Here is a 7,215-nt window from a genome sequence, read left to right as displayed (position 1 = left end):
GTGCCTAGCCCTGCAGGCGTCCGCTTTCCTGCTCCCCCTTTCACTCCAGCTCTGTAAGTCCTACCTCGGGAGCTTCAGCACCACGGACAGCGCCCGCCCGAGCCCCCAGCCAAGTCTGTGTCCTGTGGGAAGACGACATCTTCCCCCGCCCACCCCACCCCCCACGCCACACACACACACACACACACACACACCCCGCACCTCCCAATTGAGCTAAACTGTGATCAACTCTTTCTTTCTCTCTTTCCTTCTCCTAGTGCCTCTAACATGAGACTGCCCCTGCTCGTGTCCGCGGGAGTCCTGCTCCTGGCTCTCCTGCCCTGCCCGCCATGCAGGGCCCTCCTCATCCGGGGGCCTGTCCCAGGCGCCCGACAGGCCCCACAACTTCCCCAACCCCTAGATTTCTTCCAGCCGCCACGGCGGCAGGTCCTTCCAGTTCAGCCGGTCCCGCTCACCACGGGGGAAGAATACTTCTTCCGCCATGGTAACCTCAATGAGAGCCCCGCTGCTCCCCTCTGGTCAGCCTCCTCGCCCCTCGCCCGCCGCAGCAGCAGCCGCCAACTTTTTCCGCGCATTGAGGCAGCTGCGATCGCTTCCCTAGCGCCCTCTCAATAGCCCTGGGGGGCCCGCTGAGCATAGTTCGGAGAGCGCCCTCAGCAGTCGCCAGGAGGACCCGGAAAAGGAGAGGCAATCCAGAAGTATTGAACTCTCTGTGGATCTCCCGTATATTTTGCTCCGAAAACGCTTGGAAATAGAAAAACAAAAGATATATGCAGAGCAGGCTGAAAAAAACAGGCAACTGATGGAGAGTATTGGGAAATGAAACGGTGCATTTGGCCAAAGCGATTCTGCATTTAGCAAAAAATAAAAAAATAAAGTCTTCTGTACCATAGCGTGATTCTGATACCATTTGTTTATTTTTATTTAGCTTAAAACGTAGAGGATGTATAACAAGAGTACCTGTTCTCCTTAATTAGAATGCACAAAGTGTATTCGTGCGCAGTAATAGCAACAAAATGGTATTTGTATTGTCTACTTTTAGTTTCCATTTCCAGGTGTCTTTAATGGTGTTTAAAAGAGTATAGACCCAGGAGGAAACGTTTTTGAAGAAGCAGACAAAAATCACCCAATTGATTTTGCTGTGGTCTGAATTCTCTTTGGTGGGTGAGAGAAATCATGTAAGCTCTTTGAATCAACTTTTCCTTGTAAATGTTTCAGTAATAAAACATCCTTACAATCCTTGGTCAATTTGTTTGTGTAAGAGAATGTTCAATAGTTATCCTACATAATAAAAGGCTAATATGCAAATTGACCAAGACCAGAGGCAGTGCTCCCAGCTCCCCAGCAGTGCTAAGGACCCCCCAGGGGATATCTGACTGCTGGCAGGCGGACATCCCCTGAGGGGTTCCCAGACTGTGAGAGGCTGAGACTGGGCTGAGGGACCCCTTCCCCCACAACCCCCCAGTGCACGAATGTCATGTACTGGGCCTCTAGTATTTTTCATAAACGCTGCAAAGGTAATCCTGACTTTTCCTTTTCAATGATATTAATAGAAATAGTCTCAGCTACTGGACTCCTCCAAACTTACTTAAACACAAGAAAAGAAAATCCCTTGCAGTTTTTTCTACTATAAATACAAAGATAAGCCAGTGGTTAACACAGATCCTGCAGTCTCCCTGGGTTCATCTCTGTACCTCAGATTACTCTTCTAGTATTGAGTTAAATAATTTGAGAAATTGCTTCCATCTCTAAGACTTGCTAATTCTATACATGGAAAATCTATTCATAATGGAAATAACATTTAGCCCTGATTAACTATAAGATGTAAACTAATTGGGGAGGGTTGGGGAAAGAGGAAAGGGAAAGAGGAGAATGGTTGAGGAAGGGCACTTCTACAAACTATAGGACCAAATGCCTCATTTTTTTTTCTATGAGAAAGTCTCATACATTATTCAGCCATTATTTTGCTGTCATAAGTAATTTTTCTAAGCTATTTTCCAATGACTATTTCTAATAGGAAAAACTTAATAGCCTTTCCACTTAAAACAACTAAAATTAGTTGCCATGAAATGGCACTTGAGACAATTTCTATAAATATTTTGACTTTAATACCTCCACAAATACCCTCCTCATTTATGTTTATGCCAACACTAATCACTTTCATTTTAGTAATATAAACTATCTCTATTCACTTCTGAATTCAAACAACACATCTAGTTAGTTTTACAATGCATTCACCTTTTGTAGTTTAGTTACAACTTAAAAAGTTCAATTGAGCCCTAGCTGGTTTTGCTCAGTGGATAGAGCATCGGCCTATGGACTACTACTAGTGGTCCATGAGGTCCAAAAGATTGGCGAGCGCTGGTATAAGGAAACCTTTGGAGCAGCAGTCACCCACCAGTGGTCTATGAGGTTCAAAAAATTGGCATCCACTGGACTAAAGAGTCCCAGATTCAATTCCGGTCAGGGTCACATGCCAGGTTTCAGGTTTAATCCCCAGTGGAGAGTGTACAGGAGGCAGCTGATCAAGGAATCTCTCATTGTTGATGTTTCTCTCTCTCTCTCTCTCTCTCTCTCTCTCTCTCTCTCTCTCCTCTTCCTCTCTGAAATCAATAAAAATATATTTTAAAAAATAATCTCATCCAAAATTTAACATTTTACACAATTATTAACACAAAATTAATCATGGAGTTAATTGTAAAATATAAGATTATAAAACTCCTAGGTAAAAAACACACGATTTATTGTTTAATACTTCAAAATTAATTTGGATGTATGAAGATGCTTCTTCCCTTGGGACCCTTTAAATAACTTGACTAATGGATTAATCAGAATAAATCATTATAAGACTAAGTTGTTAAAAACTTAGCATTTATTCAAGAGTTCATACAGAGTAAAGTTGTATTTATGTTCTGAAGGAGGCATTATGGTGGGACAAATAAAACAATTTAAATATATACATATATAATGTAGTACATATATGTATATATGTGTATAAATATGTATGTGTATATATACATACATATATATATTTAAATACATGAACTGTGTCTCATTGGATACATGAGAAAGTAGATGGTTCCTGTGGAAAGGTTTTTTTTCCTCAATTACAGTGCTTGATATCTGCATATCTAAAACTAGATTAGAAAAATGTCACAATAAATGTCCTAGACCTTCAGCCTTCTGGACTATGAACGTGTCACCAGAGTCAAAGAACATTTCTAGATATACGTCCAGCAACATATATTATGGAAAAGAGGAAACCTTTGTGAAACATATCTTACCTTTGGTCAATGATTTACCTTTTGTCCATATATTGATAAATCAGTCACTTCTAAATTAATAGTGAATTTCACTGACCATATGCATTGTTAACAAGGAAAGAGAATACGAGCTACTATTATATAATAACAAAAGCCAGTGCCTATTAGCGATAAGAGTATAGTGCCCACTTTTTTCAACACTTGCCACTTGTTACTGACACATGCTCACACATACCACACTGACACATCCTTCATACTGTTTCCCACACAATAAAAGATTTACATAAGATCAAGTTTCTTTTTCCCAATGCTTTCTGCAGCTGTTTTCCCTTAATGTGTTAGATAAATCATCTGGAATTAAAGATTTTTCTTTTGTTGCAGAAATCTTGTTCCGAGGTCCCTGTCATGATTTACATCATATTAATTTCATCTAGGTTCCCTGCTACTTGTGTGCATTTCAGCCAGGCAGACAGAGGGGCAGCAATTGGAATGAACATCATTCGTTCAGGGAGTTCAACCAGGAAAAGGAGAAGATATGGCGTGCTGGCTCAGAATCAGCTCCATTCCCACTCCCTGAAGCTGCAGCCTGTCCCTGGAGGGGAGGATCCTCAAATCCAATCTGCAACAGAAGAAAATCTGAATGAGAGGAGGAAGAGGCTAGTCCTTTTGGGGTTGGTCCAGCCACTTTTCTACTGAGGAGAAAGGATCATCATAATAATAATTATCTAGAACATAATTATTATTAGGGATGGAAAGCAAGCTCAGGTTATTTTGGCCACGGAAAAGAGCCATGAAAAATTCACACATATGATCCAAAAAGGGGCAACAGTAATGCATGCAGTGGAAGTTCTTGAGAAAGAGTCCAGGCTATCATACTTTTTTATTTTATTGATTTTTTTACAGAGAGGAAGGGAGAGGGATAGAGAGTTAGAAACATCAATGAGAGAGAAACACCGATCAGCTGCCTCCTGCACACTTCCCACTGGGGATGTGCCCGCAACCAAGGTACATGCCCTTTACCTGAATCAGACTTGGGACCTTTCAGTCCGCAGGACGAGGCTCTATCCACTGAGCTAAACCAGTTAGGGCAATCCTACTTTTTTTTAAAGGCCACTTTTACATTATTTACTGAAAGGAAAGTTGCTATGAAGCTAATGGGAATTTGGATTTAGAAAAATCTGCAGAATAAATAAAATCCTGTTTTAAATGACATTGTTACATCACATGATATTGCAGGACAAATCTCTGCACTGCTAGAGTGAGAATTTCTACTAGGATGTGAATATATATAGTATAATTTTGCAAAAATGCAGGCTTAGTTTTGAGCAAATCATGAATAAAAGGACTTTTTCTCTTTAGGCCATAAAAATCTAATAACATCAATACTTCTAAAGAAATATCTGTCTTTTATAGATACCACTATAAAAAACACTTCTGTTTTATAGATAATTTTGAAGTAATTGTTCAATCTAATCTATAAGTGAAATTTACAGAGTAGGGCAAAAGTAAGTTTACAGTTATTTGTATGGAAGATAATACAATAATCAATAAATAATAATACAAGAATAAACTCCATGTTTCACATTTTTACAACTGTAAATCTACTTTTGCCACACCCTGTATTTATGTCCTTTTGAGTTTAAACTATAACTTGGTGAAATGAGAGACAATTACCAAGACTTCTTGTTGAGATGCAATTTGATGTATAAACTCAAACTCCTTACACTTAAAGGGACCATGACAAACTCAGGTCTTCCTAAGAGAACTACCAAAGACAGGATTTAAAACACCATTGATTTCAAAGCAATGAGGTAGGCACATGCATTCAACTTAGACACTCCTTGTGATTTTATGAAGCTGCTATATGAATGGACAATACCTATCACAGGCAAAGCAGAACTTGGATAAATACTATTATGTAGTAGTTTTTTGCCACTCAAAATACTTTCAAGTGAAAAATGAGTGCCTGTCCTGCACTTTACCAGATTTTACCCTAAATATATGTTTGAGGATACTATTTCAAGTTCAGCAAAATTATCCCAAGTCCTTATGACTTTGGAATTATCTCCCCATGGCTATGTTGCTCCCTAAGATGATGAAATCATATTAGCCACAATAGAATAAAACGGAGGCATGTGGTTTTCTATGAAGGAACATTTGAGACATCCAGTGCATTTGGGCTTTTACAAAAAGGTTGCTATTGGATTTTGTTGGTAAGGGGCTGGCTACCTCCATGTGCTTGAAGTTGAGGTGGTATGAACATCATTTTGACAGAATCTTTGCCTATTTATACACATCAAATTCATCTCCCCACCATAGTCACCTTATGCTCACAAATCCTAAAAAACAAACAAACAAAAAATACAACCACTAAGTAAACTGGGCAAGTAATTGCTGTTTAAAATACTTTTTCCTAATCATTCTGAAGGAGTGAATATGAATTCTGCGTGGAAGAACAGACCATCAAGTCCATTTTGTAGCTTCTTTTCCTCGAAGACAATTTCTAATCTAAAAAACCACCACAGTAGCTTTTCTAAAATATCTAAAGGATGATGCTAGTTGGGTAAGGTATTTTCTGCAGAGGGATATAGACTTTGTGAAACTGCTGGTTGCTAACAAACCATTTGGGACTGCTTTCAGAATTTCCATATATTTTTTCTGCTTTTCTGTACTCGAGTTTAAAATCTTTCATTTTGGAGAAACCAAGATGGCGGCATAGGTAAACACCGGAGATTGCTGCCTCGCACAACCACTTCAGAAATACAACTAAAAGACACAATGGACATCATCCAGAACCACAGGAAGGCTGGCTGAGCAGAATTTCTACAACTAGAAGTAAAGAGAAAAGCATACCGAGACTCAGAGGAGGTGCAGTGCAGAAGTAAAATACAAAGGTGTGGAGGTGCATGCAGAGAGGGCTGGCGACTGAGGACAGGATTGTCTTTTTTAATTGGGAGGGAGTCTCAGGCTCTGAGCTCCAGTTCCGGGTGAGTCTCTGGGGACCCAGACTCATACGGAAGAAAGGGGACTGTCTGGCATCAGTCGGAACTCGAGGGCAGCTTTCTCTCTGAGGCACTCGCAGCGATTGCCAGGACCTCTGAAGGCAGGACTGAGAGCAGCCATACTGCTCGCTCCGCTGCCCTGTTGATCCCCTGGGACAGCCCAAGCCCTGCACGGAGGCTTTTGCATATGAAAGGCCTGGCCCTTTGTAATCTGAAAATAACTTAAAAAACTGCAGCTGCCCCAAGGCCCCAGAGCAACTTGCATTGCTTTACAGCTGGCTTCTGCTGGGTAGCCAAAAAAGAGGCTATATTAGCACCTCCTTAGATCCAAGAGCCAGTGTACCTAGTGGTCAGAGTGGGACTATCCAATTCCAACTCCTCAGATCTATAAGGGACACACTCAGGGGGCAGACTCATTGAGCACCAATGCCCCCACTGAAGCAAGTCTTGCCCCACAAGGGTGTCTTCAGCACAGAAGTTCTCCCACCGTAGACACAGCTGATTCTCACAGCTAATTGACCTGGAGGTCAAATCCTCCCAGTGTTACCTACAACAATCAAGGCTTAACTACAACAAGACTGTGCACAAAGCCCACAAGGGGGTGCACCAAGAGTGTCTACCTCAGGTAATTGGGACACTTAGCACAGAAAGCCACTCTATCAACACAGTGAAGCATAAAAAATGCCGAGACAAAGAAACAGGACACAAATGACAGAAATGGAGGAAAGACCAGCTGGTGGTGGCTGGATTTGCATGCATGCTTGTTTGTTTCCCCTCTCATAGGAGAGCTGATCGTGGTTCACAGAATAGGGCATTTTCCAGAGGTGAATCGGCCACTCCACAAAGGCACTCGCATGCAATGTTATTTTCCCCCTCACTCTTCCATGACCTTCCTTTTGCTGCCTTCGGTTGCATCTGCGTGGGTACAGACAGGGCACTGCAGGTTAACT

The 7,215-nt window shown here is 41.3% G+C and overlaps 1 pseudogene; it reads left to right on the top strand.

The window, feature by feature from the left end:
* Window positions 1-267: 267 nt before the first annotated feature.
* On the top strand, window positions 268-823 carry LOC102441932 (annotated as a pseudogene).
* The last annotated feature ends 6,392 nt before the right edge of the window (window positions 824-7,215 follow it).

The sequence above is a fragment of the Myotis lucifugus genome, unplaced genomic scaffold (assembly GCF_000147115.1).
Source record: "Myotis lucifugus unplaced genomic scaffold, Myoluc2.0 scaffold_4004, whole genome shotgun sequence".
NCBI lineage: Eukaryota > Metazoa > Chordata > Mammalia > Chiroptera > Vespertilionidae > Myotis > Myotis lucifugus.
Note: the sequence above shows the minus strand (reverse complement) of the source record. Positions and strands in the feature narration are given on the sequence as shown.